Source organism: Lontra canadensis, unplaced genomic scaffold, assembly GCF_010015895.1.
Source record: "Lontra canadensis isolate GAN:19392208 unplaced genomic scaffold, GSC_riverotter_1.0 scaffold177, whole genome shotgun sequence".
Classification (NCBI taxonomy): domain Eukaryota; kingdom Metazoa; phylum Chordata; class Mammalia; order Carnivora; family Mustelidae; genus Lontra; species Lontra canadensis.
In genome coordinates, this window is record NW_022631171.1 from 1,581,826 (window position 1) to 1,608,037 (window position 26,212).

Here is a 26,212-nt window from a genome sequence, read left to right on the forward strand (position 1 = left end):
ATTCGTACCTCCTTGGTACTGGGGATATCCACCTGGGTTAACTGAGGTGGTGCCTGAGTGGGTAAAGGGAGGAATTTTGGAATCGGACAGATCTGGGTTCAACTCTAGGATTTCTTCTCTTTAGTTTCTGGTTGTTTTTACTGTCTCCATCTAAAGTGCCATGTTAGTTCTCTGACAATCTCAAGACTACCCCAGGACTGTTGTATGCTGGGGTCTCTTTGTCTGCAATTTCTGTCCACTCATTGTCTGTTCTCATACACTACCTTGTGGTGGGCAGTACTCAAGTGATCTGTTATTTATGGTGTAGGATAAGCCACAACACTTCTCTGAGGTCTCAACGTCCTCATTTGTAAAGTAAGATAGTAATTATACTGACATCCCATAGGTGTGCTATGAAGATAAGATAATATTTGGGTGAAAGTGGTCTATAAACTACAGGGGTGTAGTGTAAAATATTACCATTCTGGTATCCTATTAATGACAATATATTATTCAGTGCTTTTACCTGTCATTCTCTCCATCCACCTCCCTCTGTCTATTTGTATATTTGTGTGTGTGTGTGTGTGTGTGTGTGTAAAATGAACAAACACAATTAAGTCGATCTATTTGTTTTTGTGTTTGATGAGAGCAGAGGGAGTCTGTGTATCCCTACAGGGCCATATAAAATTCCTGGGCTTTGCACTGACTACATCATCCCAGAACCAAGTCTGTGGCCAGCACAAAGCCAGGTGTTCACCTTAAGCCCAGGGTACCTGAATCTTTCATCATGGCAAGAATGGACCATAAAGATCTAAGTTTTGATCAATCAGGATTCACTTTGAAATGAATGCAACCGAAACTCAAACTCCATGTGGAGGAGCAAAGGGATGGATGTTGTCTAGAGAGCAATGTCCATGGTGGGGAGTCACTCAGAAAATGTCTCTAAGTATTTATATTTAATTTGCTAACGATTTCTCATTCTGTTATTATTTCTCATTCCATCATTAAAGAACTGAAGCCATCTCACAAGGGGACTTTTGATGTTTCTGTTGATCTTTCTCTGGATGTTGATTTCATGAATAGGCACTGGTTACAGGCTGAACTATTTGAGTTTAAAATGAACTAATTGAGTGTTTAATCTTGCATCTTAATATTACTGGAAGACTCAGAATTGACAGAAATGACCTCTTAGCAGATTAGAAGTGTCTCCATGGAGGACGAGTGAAACATAAAAATCCAACAGAGAGTAAGTACAATGACAAGAAAAAAAATACATAGGGTTATGCAAATATATTCATCAACACTATATTGGAATTTTTTAAAAAGATTTTATTTACTTATTTGACAGACAGAGATCACAAGTAGGCAGAGAGGCAGGCAGAGAGAGAGGGGGAAGCAGGCTCCCCGCTGCGCAGAGAGCCCCATGCGGGGCTCCATCCCAGGACCCTGAGATCATGACCTGAGCCGAAGGCAGAAGCTTTAACCCACTGAGCCACCCAGGTGCCCCTATATTGGAATTTTTATGGACTGCTTATCATGCTCCAGAAACTCTTCCAAGGAAGCAGTGAACAAGAGCCAGCACAGTAAGCAGTTCCTGCCTTCTGAGGGATTCCATCCTCCGTGTGTGGAGCAAAGTGAACCATCTAGAACAGCAGACGGTGTCCAGTGCCATCCAGTCCAGGGAAGGAGGGCCAGAAAGGGGGTAGGGAGAGGGTGTGTTAGGGGTAATGACATTTTAAGGAAAGCAGGGGGCAAGACCTCACTGAGGACCTTCTAGCAAGGACTCAGGGAAGTGGGGGACTATTTGAGTAGAAAGTCCCCAGTGTTTGAGGAATGCTAGAGACCAGTGAGACTACAGCAGGGGAGGTGGGTTGGGAATGAGATTGCACAGTGGGTGAGGGCCACTTCTGGAGCCACTGGATGGGTTTGGCTTTCACCTGAGTGAGATGGCAGGTTGCTGGGGGGCGGCTGGAAGCTGTGTGAAGAGGAGACACTAAGGGGCAGGGATAGTGGCAGCAGGGTAGCTAGGGCACAATGGCTGGGGTAGGGGAGAGGGGAAGGTCGGAGCACTGGTCAGACCTGGATGATTCTGAAGGCAGAGCTAATAGGGATTTCTTGCTCAGATCAGAGGTGGGAACTGAGATGCAGAGAGGAACCAGAGTGAACTGCAAGTCCAAGTGGACTAGGAGAAGGGAGCTTCTGTCTCCATAGGAAGGGAAGGCCCAGGAACGGTTTGGGTTTGGGCATGAGATGTTAGCACAGAAACACCTCAGGAGTGTGGGTGGGCACTTAGAGATAGCGGCCACAGTTTAGAGGGTTGCATCCAGGTGGTGTTCAGAGTTTGGGATAGAGTGCAGTTTTGGAGGGGACGAAGGTTGTTGCAGAAAAGAGAGGCCTGCGTCCGAGAGCCCCTTCTTACTGACTCCACGGGATGTAGTAAGACAGTAAGGGCCTGGATGTTGTTTCAGGGATCAGGACATGTTGATGAACCCCTCTGAATCTCTGTTTCCATTTACTTATTTTTCTTAAAGATTTTATTCATTTATTTGAGAGAGAGAAGGGGAGAGAGAGAGAGAGAAAGCAAGAGAGCACAAGCAGGGGGAAGGGCAGGCAGGGGGAGAAGCAGACTCTCCGCTGAGCAAGGGGCCAAATGTGGTACTCAATCCCAGGACCCTAAGATCATGACGCGAGGGGAAGGCAGACATTTAATTGACTGAGCCACCCAGGTGCCCCTCTCTGTTCCCATTTATTTATTTTTATTTTTATTTTTTTAAAGAATCTATTTATTTATTTGAGAGAGAGTAAGAGAGAGCATGAGAGGGATGAAGGTCAGAGGGAGAAGCAGACTACCTGTGGAGCTGGAAACCCCATGTGGGACTCATTCCTTGGACTCCGGGATCATGACCTGAGCTGAAGGCAGTCGCTTAACCAACTGAGCCTCCCGGGTGCCCACTGTTTCCATTTATAAGACAAGGAGAGCAACACCCACTTCCCAGGGCTGCTATGATTGATGACATCATGCCTGAATGAACGCTGCTTACGCCAGTGCCCGGTGCCTGTATCTCCTCCCCAACCCAAGAGGCATGATGGGGCCCACTGAGCCAACCCAAGGCCCTCTGATTGAAAGCAACTTCTCTAAGAAGTCTTCGAGAATTACCGGGGAAATGCTTTCCACCTGGCTTTGCTATTCCCTTTCTGAATCTTGCATCTTGCTGTCTTGTGCTCTCAGCCCAGACATCTTCAGAGGCATTTTTCCCTTTGCTGATTGTCTACATCCCTTCTTCCCCTGTCCCCCTTTTCAAACTTAGCCAGGTTTCTGTTCCAGTTTTGCAAACACCATTCTCAACTAGGCCCCAGAATAAACTGGCCAGATAGTTAATGTGTTAATGGTGCTGGTGGGTGTTTGGTTAACCTTCTCAATGGGTCGGCAGTCAGCAATTACCGGACCCTCCCCCCACCAGCCAAGTAGTTGCTGTATAAAAACCTGCTGTTTTCCCTCAGGGGGTGGGGAGAAGTGAGAAACCAGGAAGCCAAGTTTTCTGGGAAGCTCTAGAGAAAGAGCCGAGATCTTCTCTGTGCTGCGAAGTGGTTTTCACACACCACTGATAAAATCATGCTGTTCTTGAAATTAAGATACTGGCATTGAACAAGCACGAATGTAGACTAAATATATGATTGTCTCATCCTGATTAACAATGGAATGGCCCTAACAATAGGTCTCACAGAGTGAGGAGAACTGGGGGTGCTTGTTCTTGCCTTGCTATAGTTGGGAATATTGTGAGACACAGTCAATTAGTGGAAGAAAAATAACTTGAAGGTGAAGTGCTTTCTGATAGTACTTAAAACAGTTTTCCAAAATACACAGATTTAATGAAAAGAGGAAAAATTTAGTGAAGATAACACCACCACTGTAAAACAAAGTCTGTTTCTAGGGAAGCAGCAATATTTTCCTTTTTAATAGAAGCAGAATGTAATGGTGAACTTTGAGAATTCCAGTCCTTGAACTCCAGAGTCAGGAGTTGAGTAAATTCTATTATTTGTGTAGATTTAACAAATTAACTCAGAAGTCTGTTCTTGGCCAAGCTTATACACTCTGAAATAATAGATTTCTGCACCTTAAAATCTTGAATTTCCTAAATTACTCTTCTATAAGGCTTCTTTGATTTTCATTACTATTATTATTAAAGCAAAAAAAAAAAACAAAACCCTCAGGCCTCCTAAAATTTCAGCAAACACAAATAAAACCCAAACCAAGAAGACTGAAGACCCACCCCTTCAATAAGTAGCAGATGATGGACCTGAAACCATTTTAGTCACCGTTTTGCTATTTGTCCTTTGAGAATTATTTTTCTGAGAATGTTTTCCTCTCCAAAATGTTTTCCTCTCCATACCATAAATAGGATGCACTTTTCTCAGTGCATAATGCTCCTGGAGCCTGTTTTCAGGTCAGCACTGTGCTGTAGTACAATGCAGTCATAGGTGTCACATGGCTTCTAAACCAAGCATCATGCTTCTGAGCTGGTCCATCACCATAAATAACAGGCACAAACTTCCGCTTATAAGATACATAAGTACTAGGGATGCAATGGACAGCATGATGCCTACAGCTAGTTCCACTGTATGACACACAGAAGGTTGTTAACAGAGTGAATCCTAAGAGTTCTATTGCAGGGAGAAAAATGTTTTCTTTTTTCTTTCTCTTTAAAAAAATATTTTATTTATTTGAGAGAGAGAGAGAAAGTGAGAGCATGGATGGGAGGGAGGGAAGAGTAGAATGGCAGAGGAGGGTGGTGGGGGCCAGCAGAGAGAGAAGCAGACTCTCTGCTGAGCAGGGAGCCCAACTCGGGCTCGATCCCATGACCCAGAGATCACGACATGAGCGGAAGGCAGACACTTAACTGACTGAGCCACCCAGATGCCCCTTTTCCTTCTTTCTTTTAGTTGTGTCTATATGAGATGATGGAGGCTAGCTGAACCTACGGTGGTCATCATTTCACAATAGATGTAAATCAAAACAATATGCGGTATGTCTTAAACATATACAGTGATGTATGTTAATTATTTCTTAGTAAAACTGAAAAGGAAAAAAAAATTTAAGAGTCTGCCATGATCCGGCTTACAGTTTGGTGAGGGATAGAGAAACAGGAACTGATACACCACACAGTGATGCAGAGGAACAGGCAAATGGTAAAACCATAGCTTTTTGGAAGAAGCAGTATTTAAGTTGAGATTTGAAAGACAAGTCAGAATTAACCAGACCCAAAGCGGGAGACAGTGTTCCAGGTGGAGAGGTCACATTGACATGAAGTTTCTGTGAGGGAGAAGGCATTCAGGTGTCCAGGAGGAGGTCGGCTCAGTGGGCAAAGGGGCTGTAAACTGGGATGTATTTCATCTTTGACCTGACCCCTGTAGGGGTTTGCACTGATGTGCATTTTTAAAATCTAAAAGTCAAAAAACTCAACATTCCACATTCATTAAACAAACAGGTGCCATGTGTGAAAGCGAAGTCCAAAAACTGTGCTCCAGACCTGTGGGGCCTAGTTCCTCATCTGCAAAACGGGAAAAAGAATACCCATTCCAAGTCTACAATGGGATTATATTGTGATGTGTATTTACTGCACCCAGCCTAGCACTGTGCTGTACAGAGCAGGAAGGGAAGAGTATAGCATCTGAAAATTCTATGGGAATGAATTTGTATTAAGAATTCAGTCCTGGCAGGGGGCCTGGGTGGCTCAGTGGGTAAAAGCCTCTGCCTTCTGCTCAGGCCATGATCCCAGGGCCCTGGGATGGAGCCCCATATCAGGCTCTCTGCTCAGCAGAGAACCTGCTTCCTCCTCTTTCTCTGCCTGCCTCTCTGCCTACTTGTGATCTCTGTCAAATAAATAAATAAAATACTAAAAAAAAAAAAAAAAAAAAAAAAAAAAAGAATTCAGTCCTGGGGAGGAGAACCGTGTGATGTGAGCAGACCTTGCGGCAGCAAAAAGGCACCGACTAAGTAACAGAAGAGAGGTGGAAAGCCATCATCTTTAAAGGACCTGAGGGTGGGGAGTGCTGGGGGACCAGCCTGTGAAACTTGAAGTGGAGAGATAAAACCCTGTTAAAAAATAAAACCCGAAAGAACAAGTGGAGTGGGTAGGGTCAGGGCCAGTGAATGGAGGGGGTTGGGGAACCGCAGTGCCTCGTCATGGTCTGATGCGGGGTAAGCCCCATGAAAACGATTGGGTGTTTGGATTCTATCCCCAGCGGTGTTGAGTAGCCGTTTGTTGAGCAGAAGAATAACAATCGGATTTGGGTTTTGGGAAGATCGCTCGGACTAGAGTGTGGAGAGGGGCTTAGTGGGGTGCCAGAGTGTTTGTGACAGTGACACCAGGGCAGGGAGACCTCTGCAGCGTCTGAAGAGTAGAAACAGAGAGAGAAGATTGATTCAAGAAATATTTAGTAAGTAGATTGGAATGGACTTCCGCTGTGTTTGAAATGGGCACGGAGACGCTGCCGCACATCCTCTTAAGGAAGAACTCGTTTTCCTGTGGGATGGGCTGTTAGCCACTTGGACCGTCTGCCTTCGGCCCTGTCTTCCCTGTGGCTCACATTCAGGGACTGACAGGTGGAGCCACAGAGATCCAGGATCTGCTGAACCTGGGACAACGTTCCCAGATGAAACGGACAGTTTCATCTCCCGCATTCCCAGCTCCCCTCTCTGCCCAGTCCCACCCCCCACCTGACCCCACCTGCTCCCAAGGTGACCAGGAGGGAAGGAGACTCGGGATCTGTGTGTGGGTTTCTGGTGGCATAATTCACTGGGATTGAGAAAAAGGAGAACCTGGGCTGCAGGGAGGGATGCAGATGGTGAGCTTAGCATGAGGCATGTAAATGTGGGGTGCTTGTGGCCTCCTCCTATGGAGACACCCAATAAGTGAATCAGCTGTGTCCTTGTCTTGGATTTGAGGTTTAGTCTGATTTAAGTCTGATTTACAGCAATGTAGTCACAGATACATGTCTTGCTATCTTTTCCTGGTACCTCTATGCTCATGTTGTTCTGAAATACTTCCTGTTTTATTTTATTTATTTATTTATTTATTTATTTATTTATTTATTTATTTTAAAGGAAAGCTCTATGCCCCACACAGCATTCAAACTCACAACCCTGTGATCAAGAGTCCAATGTTCTACTGACTAAGGCAGCCAAGTGCCCCTCCATATTCACCTCTGAGTCCTTACATATGCTATTGTCACTCCCAGGAATATTCTGCTCTTCCCTTGCTTAATTTCTACTCATCCTGGGGACTTGATTTCTTCCAGAAAATCATCTCAGAGGCACCCGGATCTGGTTTAGGGGTCTGACCGACTTATTCCCGGAGCATCCCATATCCTAGCACTTGTCATGTGATATTAAAATTACTGATTTTTTTTTCTTTGTAGTCTCCTCAACATTTATAAACTTTGTGAGCCTAGGGACTTGGTTTGAGTTGCTGAAAACTTTATCCCCAGCACCTCCTGTGGCCCTGACAGAGGATGTGTCGATAAGTAATTGTTGAGTGAACCAGTGGTAATTAAAAGAAGGCCTTAAAAAGAAGCAGAGGAATGCCCAGATTTAATGTGAAGTCAGAAGCAGAAGAGTAAACAAAAGAGGTCTAATTTATTTACTAAGTTAACCAGAACTTACTGAACTAATATTGTCAGACATTAAAGTCCTCCCAACATTTTTCTAACAATGTGCTATGACAAACAATACTGTTGTGTAAATTTTAAATTATGTTCTTAGGATAAAATAATAAAAGTGGAATTTCTATGTTAGAAATCTCATGTTATTAGATTTTTTATATCTACTAATGATAGTTTATCCACCAGAAATATTGTCTTATTTTTGTGCTTATTTCCCAGCCTTGCATTATTTAACATTTTTACCATGAAGTTCTCATTTATGTATTATATTCAAAAAATTGTAGCAAAATATACATATCATACAATTTACTATTTTAACCATTTTAAGGGTCTAAGTCAGGAGCATTAAGTATATTCATGATGTACAACCATAACCACTGTCCATTTCCAGGATTTTTTCTCATCTTTCCAAAAAGAAAGTCTGTGTCTGCTAAACAATAACTTCCTATTGCCTCCTCCTCATTGACTAGGAGAATTTGTTGCATGTTTTAAGAAGGAATTTTGGACTTAATTGCATTTTAATTCAGCAATGGGAAGGTTGAATCTTACAAACTTCTGATTCTCCATTATGCCAACAACCAGGAACATGGGGGAATAATCATATCTTTTTGCTAAGGAATAAGACTTTGAGAAAACAATATGACCCATAATGCTATAGAATAAACAGCCTTTAGGGTTTTTTAGACCTAGAAGACCATCCTTTGTAATGCTGAAATCTCCTCAGTTTGAGGGGTTTTTCATCTAATTATTTAAAATAAACAAAGGTCAACACGGTTAGGATTTTGAAAGCTTATCCTAAAGTAGGAATAAGATACAGGAGTAGAGGGGACTCTCTTTGTCTTTGCAGGTGAAATTCTTCATCCTGGATACTGATGAGGTATAACTAACGTGAAGTGGTAGCAATTTAAGAAGATTTCAAAGAAAAATGTAGTTTTTGATTTGAAATTATTACCTGGGGAAGAGAGATTTATGTTGAAATGACAAGTCAGAATAACCCAAGGATGAGCCACTGTGGGAGGGCGAGGAGCATATATTCGAGGCTTGATAGGAATCCTGAGGTTGAAGAATGTCTGGACACCCACCTAAAACAACGGCAGTTTGCAGCTCTGCTAATTATTGGCTCCAGCCTCTCTTTTACCCTTAGAATTACTAAGCAAAAAGGTATTGTATTGAAACTCTGGCATAATAGGAGGGAAAATTTATGGAGGATTAACTCTCTTTCATCTTTTTGCCTTTAAATATGGGAACAAGTCTAACAACCTGAATTTAAAAAAAAAAGGACACGCTTTTAAAGGCTTTGAAGTTTTTCTTTGCAAACAGAGTTGAATTTATTTAAACCCTTTCCCTTCAAAACAAAAGCCTTATTAGCAACTGATTTCCTTATACGTTACTTAATCTTTGTGAAAGATTATACAGTAAAAAAGAGGATCTGATAGGGAGTGGGGGCAAGCCAACCTTTTTGGAATATTAATAAATAGTGATGAACTCATATAAATGACATAACAATTTTTGCAGTGATTAAAACCTTTTCTTTCTGCACTCCAAAAGCATTAAAAAGCTTAGGTTGGCAATAAGGTTAAGAGGGGGGAAAATCCAAGTAATAATCTGATCCTAAAAATGTCTGCATCTCCGGGCTATTTAAATTAGACCAAATGCTGTCTGATGGTGGGGCTATGTTTTTGCCTCTGAGTGGACAACAAAATCAGGTATAAAATGTTTAAAAATAGCTAAAGTTTGTGTCCTACAGAAGTCACCAGTTTTCATGGCCACCCGACCCACAGAATTGTTTTTTTTTTTTCTTTTCCTTTTAAAGATTTTATTTATTTATTTCTGAGATAGATAGAGAGAAAGAGAGAGAGAGAGGGCTTAAAAGCAGGGGGAGCTGTAGGCTCCCAAAGCAGCCTCCCTGCCGAACAAGGAACTTGATATGGGACTCCATCCCAGAACTCCCGGATCACTACCGGAGCTGAAGGCTGACGCGTAGCCAACTGAGTCAACCAGGTGACTTCAGAATGCTTTCTTGATTAGAAGTGTACTCTGCAAGGGGCGTAGAGCAGCCTTGGTCCCCGTGCCAGCTGTGCCACTTGTCCACTCTCCCACCACACAAACTTACTGAGACTGAGTTTCCTCATTTGTGCAATGGGATAGGAATGGGGGATAATTCAGGAAGCTACTTCTGGGGAAGTGGCATGGGATTGTAGGAGATGTTTGGAAGGCTTTGCATCAATTTTATTTTTTTATTTTTAAAGGTTTTATTTATTTGAGAGAGACAGGGAGAGAGCATGATGTGGGGGAGAGGGAGAAGCAGGCTCCCTGCTAAGCAGGGAGCCCTATGTGGGGCTTGATCCCAGGACCCTGGGTTCATGCCCTGAGCGGAAGGCAGACACTTAACTGAGCCACCCAAGCTCTCCAATTTTATTTTACTAAGAAGAAAGAGAATATTTCGATTCATTGTAGCCATGTGTGTATGCAGTCTGGCTCATGTTTGTAAGGTGGTATTGGGAGCTCTTACCTGGAAAGAGGTCAGCATGATTCTGGACAAGTGTCAAGACCTGTCTGGGCTCACCTTCTCTCACAGTAAAATGAGGGGTGTCAGGCTCAGATCTCTCTACAAACTCCAACACTTGAATCTTCAAAATCAACAGTTTCTTCACATGAGAGTTGAGCTCTGGAGAGCAGGAAAGAATTGGGAATTGTTTTTGTTGGCTGAGCTCAGAAAGGGAGATCCAACATACCTGAGATAAGGAGCACTTCCTGTCAAATTTTAGTGTTCTTAACTTTTTTCCATGGTCTTGTTATTTTTTTAAATAAATTTTTATATTTTGGAATAATTACAGATTTACAGAAGAGTTGCAAAAATAGCACAGTACAAGAGGATTCATGTATACCTCTTACCAGTTTGCCTCATTGTTAACATCTCTCTTTCTGTGTGTGCGTGCGTGCGTGTATTCCAATTTGTTTTATAGGTATTTAGCATTTCAACCCTACATGCTTTTCTGTCTCCACAAATCTCACCTCGAGATGTTGAGACACATCAGGTCATCTATGAGCTTGCCATTCCTGAGGATCCTATGCCAGTCTCAACTGTCAGTCCTTCCTGAGTGAGAGTTTTACTCCCTTCTGTTCTGTGCTAGATTTCTGGCTCCTAAAATCTCTATTTCTCTCTTCCTTGGCTTGCTAATTCCTCAGCTTTAAAAAATAGATTTCTGAGAAAAAAATGCATGGCAAATAAAATTTTGTATCTCTAAAAATATCTGTGTTGTAGCCTCACATTTGATTGATCAGTTGGCTGTATATAGCATTTTCCTTTCCATTCCAGCACTGCTGTTGGGATGTCCTAGGCCATTCTGATCATGATCTTTTATATGGTGTCTCTTTGTTTCTGTTTGCTTTTTCCTTCTGAAAATGTACAGCATCTTTTTTTTGTTTCCAGTTTTTTCCCATATATATACCTCTTTTTTAAATACCCCCTTTTTTATACAACCTGTTCATGTTCTATGGTTGCAGTATATTATCTTAGTTAATATTAGTTTTATTTCTAATAATTTCTTTCCCCAGCAGAGTTTCTTATTTTTTCCAAGTTACTTTTTTTCTGTTTGCTTTGGTCACTTTCTCTTTCAATCTCATTCTCTCTCTCTCTTTCTCTTCTCTCATTAAAAGATAAATCCTTTCCTTAGATATCGGGTAATTCTGATTGTATGTTCACACAGGAGAGACCAAAAAGTGGCTTGGAAAACACCATGGCTCTGATGCATAAAGTCCTTGCTGTCAGGAGAGGGTCTTGGGTGATGAGCTGTGCGATCTCTAATATAAATACTTTTATATTTATGTGTGTAGGCCATATTCTCTGGGGAAGACAGTGATTCCTGTCTTCTGCCTAGAACAGAGGCCAGCCTGCCAGCACCTAGGAAACTGAATGGGGGGAGAGGAATAGCCCTCAGCAACCAGATTCCCTCCTCACAGTGGTAATAACCCACCTTCCTGACTGATATTATCCAGTCCAGAGACTTGCTCTTAGCTCTCTTTTGAGAACGAACCTATAGTTTTGGGCTGTGGTCGGGGAGGCAGCGGGTGATCTGACAGTTGGTGAAGTAGACTTTCAGTCAATCATATTTCTTTAGGGTCTCCTTTTACCCTAACGCTCAGAGGTCCTTAATAGGGCCGTTCTGGAGGCCTTGAAAGATTCATATTCATCAATCCGTTCGATTCTTACCTGTCTTCATATCAATCTGTTCAATTCTTACCTGTTGTCTTGGGTCTGCTGATTCATTTGTGGCTCATCTGCCTCCTTTCTAGCATCTATCATTATTGTCCCCTCCTTTCTGTCTCCTCTTTTCTTATGGATTTTTGCCTTAACAAAATCTGGTAACTGTTGTTTTAGTGGGATTTCAATAGAACCAAAAAGTGGGATTTCAATAGAACCAAAAGGCTCAATAAAACCACAACGCCTGCTATCTTGGCCATCCACAGTCTCCTTGTGTTTACTGCTGTTGTAATTATCTTTGCTCTCTTCTGCTCTCCCTGTCTTTTCCTTTCACTACTGGGCTTTCCAGTGACAAAGGCCCACATTGTAGATAAACTGTCTGTGAATTACAGATGCCAGAGCATTCATCTGACAGAAATCATTCTGATTTCTTCATTTTAATGACAGAGACCAAGGAAGAGAAAGATTAAATGATTTACAGAAGGGCTGACAAAGTGGCAGGTTGAATGTCTTCGGCTATTCAACATTATTTCCATTCCAATGGCATAGCTTCTGCCAGGCTGACTGCTACACTTACATTCCAAAGGATGGTGCTTGCTGTCAATGGGTCAAAAGCCCTTATAACAGAATAAGTCCACAACAAAGATGTTTTCTGGGGAATCTGGGATCACTGGCGTAGTGGAGTAATACAGCATGGATCCTGGAAAGGCCAAGGTCTGCTGTAGTTTGCTGTATTTGCAACAATACCTACTTCTGAGAGTGGTGGGGAAGTGCTAACACAAATAGCATGTAAAACATGTTATAAAAGAGATCACTTTCTAGTCTTGCCTATTACAGTATTATTTTAATATGATCATTAATGCTTGTCTGGGATTCCGGCTGAAATTTGTATTCTTTCACCCTTGGAACTACTATTCATGTTTTCGCATCTAAAAAAATTCATTCAATTTATATGAAGCTTACGCTTTCCTTTATTTCCACCTGAAGCTTAGAAACCTTTTGAGAACTCTGAGGAAAACAAAGAAGATACCACCCACATTCAGATTGGTGTATCTTCAGTGATTTTATATCCACATCGTATGGTGAAATGGAATTTCCTGCCTCTGCATTTATTCATGTAGTGGATAATTTAAGCTAGTAAAATGAAAGCAAACAAGAAAAATAGGAAGGAACATGAATCAGGAAACAAAACAAAGTGTGTAACATTTATTGAGCACCTATCATATGCTGGCATTTTCCCACACATCAACATAGGCTCTGCAGTTACCATGTGGAAGTCCAAGTCTTTGCCCTTCAGTTTTCTTTGTTCAACAAAAACCTTAAAGGGCTGATAATTGAGAATGTCATTTAAGAGATGACCTAAGCTAGGCGATTTCTGGGGACAATATTATTAATATATTAGATAGCAACAATCTTCAAGGAAACAATATCTGAAATTTGCATTGACTGTCGCCGTATAGTTTGTTCGGAGTTGTTGTGAAAAAGTACACATAGATGGTCGATCCTCATTATTCACAGATTCTGTATTTGCGGATTTGCAACCTTGTGAAAATTGACTTGCAACCTCAAGATCAAAACTTACTGCATTTTACTAGTCATTCAAGGACAGGTGCAGAGCAGGAAAAGCCTGAGCTGCCCGGCTGGCATTTCCCCAGCTGAGGTGGAACAAAGCAGTGTTCTGCCTCGTTGTGAACAAGCGTCTTTTTCTCCATCTATTGAGTGTCACATTTTCCACATTTTTGCTGGCGATTCCATTGTTTAAAATGGCTTCCAAGCACAGTGCTGCAGTGCTCTCCAGGTTCTTAAGTGAGGGAAGGCTGTGATGTGCCTTGAGGAGAAAATATGTTACAAGGCTTCTACAGGCGTGAGATATGATGCTGTTGTCCATGAGTTCAAGTAAACGAATCAACAGTATGAATTAAATAGGGGTCTCAAAGCAGAATACCCATAAAACAAGGTTATGTATCTACTAGTTGATGAAAATGTGACCGGAGACTGGAAAGAAGCTAGTCCTGTGTTTCTCTAGGAGCCATCGCAGTATTCGCTACAGAACACAACTCCTGTGAGCAGTGAGAACTGTCGTGTGAATGCGGGTGTGCGCACATGTGTGTGGCGTACTACACACACATGAAACTATCTTCAAGGAAAATAAATGTAACTTAGATGATAAAATATAAAAATAAATAAAAACAACTCAAATGGAAGCATTCGAGAGACGACATAAGGCAACTAATTAAGACAAACAGCCAGTTGGAGAATGAGTTAATCTAGGAAACTAATTCTTGGTATCCAAGTAGAACTCTCTCTCAACAAAATGAAGAAATGATACCCACTGCTTGGCTGCTTTCTGTTTATTTTTCAGTACAGACAAAACTATCTTTAAAATAAGAATAAACAGAGGAGCCTTAACTGCTCAGTCAGTTAAAAGTCTGCCTTCAGTTCAGGTCATGATCCCAGGGTCCCCGGATGGAGCCCCATGTTGGGGTCCCTGCTCAGCAGGGAGCTTCTCCATCTGCCCCTCTCCCACCTCGTGCTGTCTCTCTCAAGTAAATAAATAAAATCTTTAAAGAAATTAAAATAAAATAAAAATAAACATATCCCTGCTAATTTTATATAAGACTCTTCCTGCTTGAGTAACTTCCCTTGTTTTCCTCAGGTAGCAAAGACCGTGTTTCTTTGATCTCTTCCTGCCCCATAGGCAGTGCCATGAAAACTGCTACTTAATGTCATTTGCACTGGTTTGTATGTTCCCTGAAACTGACAGATGGTTCTGTTTGTAATCTACGTCTAATCTGTTTTTCTGCCAAGTTTCAATTCTTTTGCTTTTCATATTTAGCAGTGGACCAAAGTGTTAAAATGCAGTGTTTAAAACTGAAGTATATATCAGATGAGAAAATGAAATTAAAATGGTCATTCTCAGAAGAGAGAGACTTGCATCAGTTTGACTTTTTCTCTCATTTAATGTAATGTTGAATGCTTGCAGAGACTTCAGAAATTCGGGCCAATTTTCAGCCAAGGACTGGTTTCCCCCAATGTCTTTCTCACTTCTGGTGCCCGAGACCCAGAGAAAACAGAGTCTCCATCCTAGGTATGACGATACATTGAGCCCATGAATTCATGGTTTCTAGGACTAGATCAGTGAACCATAGGCTTTGTTCATGGGGGAAACTATAAATTGTTTATTCTTCTTCCTTTCTTTCTCTCGTTCTCCTTCTTCTTCTCCTTCTCCTTCTCCTTCTCCTTCTTCTTCTTCTTCACCTGGTGTTCTTACAGTATTTCTCCAGAAGCACATCTCCGGTCCCTTTGCTTTGTTGTCTCTTCTTATTTTCAACCCCCTTCCCTTTCTCTCTGCCAGTGCATTGATCAATCAATCCAGGGCCTTTAGACTGGAAATTAATTCCAGGTTTCTTTCAGGTTTTCACTGTGCCCCAATTTCTCTACTCAGACTCCTCAGTTTTTTCTAGTCAACTCCCAAAGTCATTTTCCTAGGTGAGAATCCATCTCATCTCATCTTATCTAGGATCACCTTGTCTTAGCTTTTACCAGGGCATTTGTGTCTTAGACCCACAGGTAGTACTAGAGAATTTAGAACAGCTTATCTAAGTCCAGTTATTGTTAAATGCCCTTGGCTTCAGTAGGCACGCTGGGAAGAGGAAGTTCATCAGCCACAGAACAATGAGCAGGTGGCCTTGGCAAGAACGACCTACGCAATTGTACATTTTCTTGGTTGTTGGCTGCCATTATGTGAATTTAGTGTTACAACAGTAGACTGATCCAGTTACTCTAGAAAGCACCGAATATTGTAAAAAGAGTCTATAAGTGAAAAAAAAGATACACCCTGAAGAATATAAGGAATGAAAGCCCTATATCCAACTATCACATTTTACAAATAATTTGTCATTTACAACCCAGTCGATCCTGAACAGTGTGAGCCTTTTGGGCACTGACCCCATGCGTAGTCAAAAACTCATGTATAGGGGGCACCTGGATGGCTCAGTCATTAAGTGTCTGCCTTCAGCTCAGGTCATGATCCCAGGGTCCTGGGATGGAGCCCACGCTGGGCTCCATGCTCAGTGGGAGGACTGTTTCTCCCTCTCCCACTCCCCCTGCTTGTGTTCCCTCTCTTGCTGTGTCTCTCTCTGTCCAATAAATAAAATCTTTCAAAAAAAATCCATGTATAATTTTTGACTCCCTCAAAAGTAACTACTAATAGCCTACTGTTAACTAGACACCTTACAGATAACATAAATAATCGATTAACACATATTTTGTATGTTATATGTTATATGTATATGTTATATGTATATATGTATAATACATATTATATTTTTGCAATAAAGTAAGCTAGAGAAAAGAAAATGCAAGTAAGAAAACCGTAAGGAAGAGAATATACATTTATAATACTATACTGTATTTACTGAAAAAATCTGTGTATACATGGATTCATGCAGTTTAACCTATGTTCAAGGGTCAGTTGTATCCCATGGTAGGGATATACCATTATTTGTTTGTCCCTTTACCTATTAGAGGACATTTGGGTTGCTCCCTTTTGGAGCTACACACATAATTTCTCAACCTGGCCACTACAGACATTTTGGGCTACATAATTGTTGTGAGGGACTGTCCTGTGTACTCTAGGTCATTCAGCAGAATTTATGGTCTCTACTCATTATATGTCAATAGCACCAGTCATTGTGACAGCCAAAATGTCTCCAGATTCTCCAAATATCCCCTGGGAAGCAAAATCACTTCCCGTTGTGAACCACTGGGTAGCAAGCACTGCTGTGAACATTCAAGTCGAAGGCTTTGTGTTGAACACATGCTTCGATTTCTCTTGGACAAATACAAGAGTGGAATGGCACAGTCAGAAAGGAGTATGTTTACGTTTTTAGAAAATCTGTTAAATGGTTTTCAAAGTTTTGGAAGTGCCCTCTAGCTGTGTGAGAGAGTTCAAGTTCCTCAACCTCCTTGCCAACACCTATGTGGTCAGTTTTTTGCACTTTACACATTCTAGTAGGAGAGAAGAGGTATCTTTTGTGGTTTTTAATTAGCATTTCCCTCATGACTAATAATATGGGACAACTGCAGGTGCTTATCTTCTCTGCTGGAGTCTCTCAGGGTTCATTATCTTCCACCACCTGATGGCCAATGTCTTGAGAAGCATTGTTTCATGTTTTGTCCAGTTTTTCAGTTGTTTCTGGTTGTGGAATAGATCTGGTCCCAGTGACTCCATCTTGGCTGGAAGCAGGATTCTTAACACCTGCCCTTACCTGTGTTTTCAGCTGTTACTCAGCAGTCACAAACCCCCCACGGGCATCATTCTCTCTTTTTCTTCAATTTCAACATCTTTAGACCTTTGTTTCTTTTGCTCTTTACTTTGAAAGTTAGTTTGCTTAAAGAAGAGCTTTTGTTGTGTGTTTCCTTCTCTCATCCTTCTGCAGTATCCTTCGCTACTGTGTCTTTACACATTTCCATGGTGTCTGAATGATGCTCACAAATTTTCGTTTAGCAATCAGGATGCCTAAAAGAATGAAAACGACACAAGAAGTGGATGGATAGAGGTTGGGAATACCATTTCCTTTCACGCAGAGTTTTAGTTTTAGTGTCCTTAAAAGTTAACCAGCATAGGACAAAACAATTGCTAAAATGGGCTTTATCAAAATTATGAACTGTTATTCTCCTAGAGAATGAAAGTTAGGAAAACAGTAAGGCCAGTCACAAATTGACAGAAAATATTGGCCACACATACAACTTTATATACAACTTATACAACTTGACAATGAGGATGGTCAAAAGATTTGAAAGCACTTCACAAAAGGAGATGTAGGAATGGCCACGAAGCACATAAAAGGAGGCTCATTGTCCCTCGTCACCAAGAAAACGAATACTAAAACTACAGTGATAATTTCCTAGTCCTCTGGAACAGCTGTTTTTAAAAGGACGGACAACCCCATGTATCAAATAAGATGAGGAGGAACTGGAACTTTTGTGTGGCGCTGGTGGGAATGCAAAACTGTATAACCACTTTGGAAAACATAATGTATGATTTATTTAATATGAAATCCTAGAAATGGCAAAGACTTCAGTGATAGAAGGCAGAGCAGCGTATGATGGTGGTGACACAACTGTACACAATTGCGGGAATTCATCATACTTTATTTTACATTAAGAAAGGGGGGATTTTGTGATATGTAAATTATACCTCAATAAAGTGTAGGAGGAGATCTTACCTTTGGAAAGATAAATGGGGAATCACTATTTTCCCTAGGAAACAGTGTGGCGGTGTAGCTTCTGACCTGTCACCTAATTTAACGTTTTGGCTCCTTTGTGCCTTGTTGTTACATGTTGTTGTTGTTGTTTTTTTTTCTTCAAAAGGAGTTTCAAGAAAATAATGTAAAATCTTTGAAGTACCTTCAATGCTTAAATGAAAGCATATAATGTAAATACCACATAAATCACTGTGAACATGTTATAAATCCAAACCAAACTGGCAAATACGTGACTAACAATTTGTGCTGGGAAATGAAGATAGACCATTGACTCCATTTATTTTACTGCCTCTGCTTTAAAAACGCATGCTGTTGGACTGTGATTTAGTTGCACTGCAAACATATTGAAAGAAAGAACGCTATTAAAAATATGTACTTTCCTCACGGAGAAATATTAAAATCAAAGCCTGATTGGACAGCTTAAATGCTGTTGGTCCAACAATAAGTAGTCAATAGTGACCTTTTTTTCCCTCATGTCTTTGAAACTTGAGATCCACTTTGATTCTTTGAGCCAAAATGTCCAGGAACGGAAATATTGCCAGAATCATGCTTTTAAGACATAGACGGTAAGACCATGGAAGCTTATAAAGAAGAAGGGCCCTAAATTGTAAATCTCAGTGGGCAGAGGGTTTTTTTGATCATAAATTCTGGAAAATCCCTTGCGTTCCTAATCTGCAGTGTGTTGCATTAAACTGGGCTTACAGATCTGATATTCAGTAATGGTACCCCCGGTGTAAATAGGGGGCCTGTGCCTGCACGTGAATGTCAGAACTGTCTCTAACTTTTCCTCCTGCTTCAGGGCCTCCTATCTCCTTATTTGAGTTTAGAACACATTTACTTTTCTCTCTCTTTTTTCAATAGATATTTTCTTGTTTATATATTCTTATAATTGATGTTTTCATTAATTACAATCCTCCCAAATCAGATATTTTCTTATTCATTTTTTTTGAAGATGTAGTTGACTTTATTGTGAATCAGTCAAATTTGGGCATGATCAAAATCATTACAAACTCTGCTTAACTTCATTGCACTGTACAGAAAAGTTGTGTTTTAAAGTAGTCTTTTTAACAAAATCACATTTTTTAAATTTTAAAAAATTTTTTTATAAACATGTATTATTAGCCCCAGGGGTACAAGTCTGTGAATCATTAGGCTTACAAACTTCACAGCACTCACTATAGCATATACACTCCCCAATGTCCATAACCCAACCTCCCTCCCCCACCACACCCCACCCGGCAACCCTCAGTCCATTTTGTGAGATTAAGAGTCTCTTATGGTTTGTCTCCCTCCTGATCCCATTTTGTTTCATTTTTTCCTTCCCCACCCCTCAAACCCCCCATGTTGCCTCTCAAATTCCTCATATCAGGGAGATCATATGATAATTGCCTTTCTCTGGTTGACTTACTTCGCTCAGCATAATACCCTCTAGTTCCATCCATGTCGTTGCAGATGGCAAGATTTCTTTTGATGGCTGCATAGTATTCCATTGTGTGTGTGTGTGACACACACACACACACACACACACATATATATATATATATATATATATATATATATATATATACCACATCTTCTTTATCCATTTGTTGCAGATATTTTCTTATTTATGTATTCTTATAAGCGATAATAAGATATCTGGTAAGAACCAGTTTTTTGACAAAAGTATGGTGTCCTTGCGTCCTGAAGCATTTGCTGATTGTAGATATGGGGGCCCATATGGGATGGTTCTCTGGAACAAAGGGCTCAGAAGTCAGACTGGGTTTGAATATGGCTCTGTTGTTGCTTCTCTTCTTAGTAGGTACGTGACTTTGAGGCAGTGCATTAACTTCTGAGTCTCAGTTTCCTTATCTTTTTCTTTTTTTAAAGACACATTTATTCAGCATCATGATCAGACTATTACATTTAGCAATCAATAGTATGGGTGCAAAAAAAATATCTTCATTAAAACCCTTTGTTGGAATGCTTTACATTTTCCACAGAACAGAAACTAAAATAACCTGTTACACAATTAGTCACAAATACAGTCCTCGAGTTTTTTGCTCATACATATGAGTATTGTCTAAAACATGTCTTTGTAGCAGCTAGGCCCTGCTAACCACTATTCTTGGCTGAGTTCACAAATCTGTTGTAACCTGTAGCTTCCCTGTCACTTCTCTGGCTCTCCTCCCCTGCTAAGCCTTGTTTCCTGGCAGTTATTAAAACCTTCTGCCACTGCCGTAGCTACTGCTGCTGCTGAAACCACCACAGGCACCTTGGCTTCGTTTGGCCAAGTATTGGCCTTTACCACCATAGGGGCCAGAACTTCTGCCTCCAAAATTTCCGCCTTTCATGGGTCCAAAATGTGAGGATTGATTGTTATAATTGCCAAAATCATCATAGCTTCTGGCACCTTCAAAGTTGCTTCCATCATTACCAAATCCATTATAGCCACCCCCCCGCCATCATATTCACCACCACCTCGACTGCCACCAAAGCCACCATGACCACTGAAGTTCCCTCTGTGACCAAAGTTGTCATTCCCACCAAAACCACCTCCACGACCACCACTGAAGTTTCCAGAAGCACTTCGACCTCTTTGGCTGGATGAAGCACTAGCCATCTCTTGCTTAGATGGGGTTTTCCTTACTTTAGAGTCGTGGCCATTCATAGTGTGGTATTTTTGAGTGACAATCTTGTCTACAGAGTCATGGTCATCAAATGTTACAAAAGCAAAACCCTCTTTTTGCCACTGCCTCGGTCAGTCATGATCTTAAGCCACTTCGATGTTCCCGTACTGTTCAAAATAATCTCTTAGATGATGTTCTTCAGGGTCTTCTTTAATGCTACCAACAAAAATCTTTTTCTCAGTAAAGTGGGCACCAGGTCTTTGAGAACTTTCCCTTGAGACAGCCTTCTTTGGTTCCACAACTCTCCCACCCACCTTGTGTGGCCTTACATTCATGGCTGCCCCCACCTCCTCCACAGGGACACGTGTGACAAACCCAAAGCCTATGGAGCACTTAGTGGTTAGATCTCTCATTACCACACAGTCCGTAAGTTCCCCGTTGCTCAAACTGGCCCCTCAGACTCTCCTCTGTCGTTTCAAAGCCCAAACCTCCAAAGAAGAGCCGCAGCTGTCCAGGCTCCTGGGAGACTCTGACTTAGACATGACGGCGGTGGAGGGGATGCTTTAATGATGCTTATTAAGAGGCATCCACGCGCAGAACATCAGTTTCCTTATCTTTAAGACGGGATGAATACCTGGCAAGATTGTTGGGCGTATTAAAGGAAATATTGTACCTGAAACCCATATATCCCTTACATTTGCCACTAAATCTGTAACATCCGAGTTGCTCATCTGCCATGTGAAAAGATCAACACGCTGTCTCTCTCTGCGGCGCTGGGACCCTGTTGCACATGCACGCGGACCAATGGACTGAATTTCTGCCCTCAGCACTGTGTGCTGTCCTCGGCCTCCCTGCTTGTCTGTGTGGAGGCTGAGCTAGGCTGGATGCCAAGCCTGCGCAGGTTCCGGAGTGGTACCTGGAGCTTCTGCTTGGAGCACTCCACTTGTCTGCTACTCTGTGGAGTCTCTGGAGGGAGGGTATCTTCAGCAAATTACCAGAAACAATGTGTAGTCCCTGATTCTGAATCTGGCCCCAGAATGTCCAACCTTTCCTTCTCGGTGGCAGTTAGACTCTCAGGGTCTCTGCCGTTCCTGTCACCATTCCCTCCTCTCCAGCTCCTCATGTCCGTGAGGTTGACTGATGAGTGCCGTGACCCAAAGTGTGGAAGGCATCTTATGCATGTGTGTTCGCATGGGGTTCCTGTAAAATAAAAATCAGGAGACAGAATAGACGTGTTTGTTAATCTGTCATTCAACAAATACCGATCACTGCACGAGAGCTGAGGACTCAGTGGTGGACCAGATAGGTTTGGTAAACACCCTTACAGAACTTGAAGTCGAGGGGCAATAGATGTAATTAACACATAACTAACCAGGCACAGAGAATAATGTTCTACAACATCTAAGTGGGTTGGTGGGTGTGGTGGGGAGTTTCCTACAGGAAAGGTAAGGAGGGCTACCTGATGGAGTAGGGATGGAGAAATCCAGACAGACAGAACAGCATGTGTGCAGCCTGAGAGATGAGAGCAATCAATGTGTTTAAGCAAGTGGGAAAGTACTGGAGTGGGACAATGAGGCAGGGCTGGCCTCTCAGTCTGTGCAGAAGGAAGTCTCTCCAGAGGGGAGAGAAGGGGTAGGAAGAAAAGTGCAGGTAGGTTTCTGTGGGCTGGGGGGTCGAGGGTGGAGAGCCTGGGGAGTGGGGTGATGGAGCCAAGCACAGCCTCCATCAGACTGTGGTTACTGGGGCTGGGTCTCGGCTGATCCCTTTGTGGTGCTGGGACACAGAACCCTATAGAGCAAGTGAAGTTTCCTATTATTGCTCAAATTCAGCAGTCTTTGGCTTTCCTCCTCAAAGCATGCTGGATGGAGATGTTTCCTACTACCTTCACTGGCTTCTCCACTTTAATTTGTCTCCTCTTAGATTTCTCTGCTGTAAAGTTATAAGGAAAGCAGGTGCAAAAGAAACGAGGGGAACATTCTGCCAACATGTTGCATTTCCTGTGTGTTTGACAGGTTAACAGGGTGCTTTTGGATATAGAAACTTTGATCTCACACGATAGAAGAAGATGAGCAACTTTAAACGAGGAGATGATGGGACCTCCCCTCCCTGCTCTCTGGTTTCTTCAGGGACAGATGACACACACAGGTCTGGTGGACAGATTCTAGTGACATCTTGTTTGGTTTCAACCTCTAGGGTGGTTGTTTTTCATTTTGAATCCCATCACCTTTAAAAACCAAGTGCCATTCTATTTTTAAAAAACATTGCAATTGTACAATAGAACATAAATATTTAAAGTGCATAAAACATCCACGTGCAGGTTGGCAAGTAATGAATTAAACAACACCCATAAAAATATCACCCGGGCTGAGATATAGGACATTGTCTGCTCCCTGGAACCCTCACACTTTTCTTCTTCCCCTCGGAGAGGTAAAGACCACCTTGTATGGTCCTTGCTTTTCTTTTATAATTTTTGCTATTTCCAGTTGTAGCCCCAAATCTGGCAATTTCTTTTGGCTTTTTTTTTTTTTTTTTTGCAATTTAAATAACAGGAGTCATTGTGCATGTATTTTTTTATGTCTTTGCTTCTTTTGCTCGTTCTGTGTTAGTAGGCTTTGTCCATCCGTAAGTAGCTATGGCTGTTCATTTTGATTGCTCTATTCTCGTCTATCATGTAACACACTGCAGTTTGTTCATCTGCTCTGGAATTGATGCTAATTAGCTTGTTTCCAATTTTTCAAAAAATGTTCAAAATTTTTCAAGGATTTCTGGTTTTGATGCTTAGAAACAGGCTGTGATGAACAGTTATCCGTGGCCCTGTGCCCATTTGCAAGTTTCTCCAGGCCATACCTGTAGGAGTGTCATTGACAGGTCACCCTGTATGCTTATCTCTTCTATTACAGCTAACTACTACAGATGACACCAAACTTTTTTCCAAAGAGGTTTTACCAACTTAAACTCTCACTAAATGAATAAATATGCATTGATCACTTCCTGTGTGATTTAAGTCTGGAGGGAAAAAAAAAATAGATTTATCCGTATTTATCCGCAAAGTCCCTGACCTCATTATGTTTACATTCACTGGATAGTGGCAATTAATAAATACGGATAAAATATTTCCAGTGGTTAAAACAGTGAAATAATAACCCACAGCAAGGGCACAGAGGGTGAGAGTGGGGTGCTCCTTTAAACACGGGACTGGGGTGGACCTTCTGCTTCTCCAAGGAGGTCAAGGATAGACTTAAAGGATTGTACCCTTATATTGGTTTTAATTTACCTTTCCCTGATTACTAATGACATGGGTATCTTTTCCTATATTTTCTGGGCTATTTGAATTTCCCCTTTTGTGAAATGCCTGACAAGCATTTTGTCCATTTTTGTATCATATTCTCTTATTATTTGTTCATTAGGAGCATTTCACTCTTAATGATATTTTTAAGTTTTTATTTATTTTATTATTTTTTTAGAGGGAGACCCTGCACGCAAGCTGGAAGGGGCAGAGGGAGAAGGAGAGAGAAATCTTAAGCAGACTCCATGCTCAGCATGGAGCTGGTTGCGGGTCTTGGTCTCGAGACTCTGAGATCATGACCTCAGCGGAAATCAAGAGTTGGATGCATAACTGACTGAGCCATCCAGATGCCCCTCTTCATGGTATCTTTTGATGAAAAAAATTAAAAATAGATTGATCTATATTTTCTGCATGAAGCTGTACTAATTGTTGAGTTTTCCCCTTTGACTTGGGTGCCTTTTTGTAATTCCAGTGCTGGATGTATCTACTTACCCAGTAGGAGGTCCATGCTTTAGGAGTCTGAGTGTCGGCTTCCAGGGATGGTCCTGGGCCTCAGAGCTTGGATCCCGATTTTTCCTTGTTTTTCCAGGGAAAATGCCCAGTGGTGTCTTCTTGCTTCCTGAACAGTTGTGTGAAGGTGTCACATGCTAACTACAGGCTGTCTCTGGCCTCTCAGCAGCAGTGGGGCTGTTCTGGGTCTGGGAATACACCTCCCATGGGCTCTGTTGTTTGTCTCCCTAACTTGGGAAGACACCCACTTACCCTGGAGGGTCTCTTAGTGTCCACTCCTAACTTGAGCTTGAATTAGGACCCCCTCAATGATCTTCCTTTTGTGCACATTCTGTGCCTTTTAGCACTGCCCTATCACAATGCAGACAAGCTTTAGTATCTTAGGAAGGGAGCGACTGTATTAGCACTCTCTCCCATGTACTCTGTGAGGATCGGGGCAGCTGACTAAACCTCAGGAGCCTTTGCCCAGCGCAATCGTTAGCCTACTGTGGATACTGAGTCAGAGTTTACTGATCTGGAAATTAACTCTGTAAAGTATTGTCAAGGTCATCAGTCTAATGAGTTCTGTTGGCTGACTGCATATTAGACAGGTCATGACTCAAGGGAGAACTTTCGCTTACTAACATTAACTCATAGTAGGATTTCTTGCCCAGCAGATAGGGGCTGGTAGAAACTTGAGGGTGGGTGGGAGAAATGAGGGACACTTGGAAATCTGCTAGGATAACTAGGGGCCCTCAAAGCCAGCTGTGGATACTGGATAAAAGGTCATAATCAAATCCTCTGAGCAGTCTCTGCCTCGTGTCCCAGGAGAAACAGTGACTTCACATTTTTGGGAGACTTGCAAAGCCTGGCAAGGGCTAAGGTTGAGTTCCTTGTGTGGTTTGGATGAACTTGAGGCAGCCACCGTGCGGGTTCTGTGTTATTCACGCTGTTTATCTTTTAAAAATAGGGCAGTGGTTACACAGCTGAAACTGTGAGCCTGCCCAGCTCCCCGCAGGACTCTGCCCGCTCCCAGGCTTGACAGCACTTCCTTCCTGACCTCGAGTGGCTTCCTGCTCTGGCCTTATCGCACACAAAACTTGACACTGCACTGGAATGCACTTCAGGTCCATACATGGAAATCTCTTGCTTTCTACACTTACAAACAACTGTCATCTACAAAACGCTTTCTTTATTTCCAGACTTACACTTTCTTTGCTCTGGGAGGGTAGGATTAACACAACTCCAAAAGACATTAAAAAAAATCACTTCCCATCTCCATCCTTCATTGTCACCTAAAGTTTTACTCTTTTGTTTTATGAGCCAAGGAAATAAAGAGTAAGGATGGCATACATGTATATGTTGGCAACAGAGACGTGCCAGGAAACTATGCTGTTTATAGGAGTTTTGGAAAATGGCTTCCTACCTGTAGCGAATTACACTTCATTCAATTTTATTTTATTGTGTCTCCCACTTAAAGAAGGAGGGTAGGTAGTTTGCTTGTGAATATTATTATATGAATAAATAAACTCTCAGTCCTGCCATCTTTGGCTTCCCTTGCAAATGTCAAATGTTTTTAATAATGACTAAGGTTTTTCTGTTTCTCATTATCTGAAATCTTCTAAAGTACTTCTTTCTTTCTCCCATAAAATTTCAAGGTGGATATGAGATAATCCTCACACAGAAAAGTAAAATTGGGAAAGTCAAACCCACT

General features: G+C 41.8%; 1 pseudogene; it reads right to left on the bottom strand.

Annotated features, from left to right (window-relative positions):
- Window positions 1-20,238: 20,238 nt before the first annotated feature.
- LOC116860543 lies at window positions 20,239-21,265 on the bottom strand (annotated as a pseudogene).
- Window positions 21,266-26,212: the final 4,947 nt, after the last annotated feature.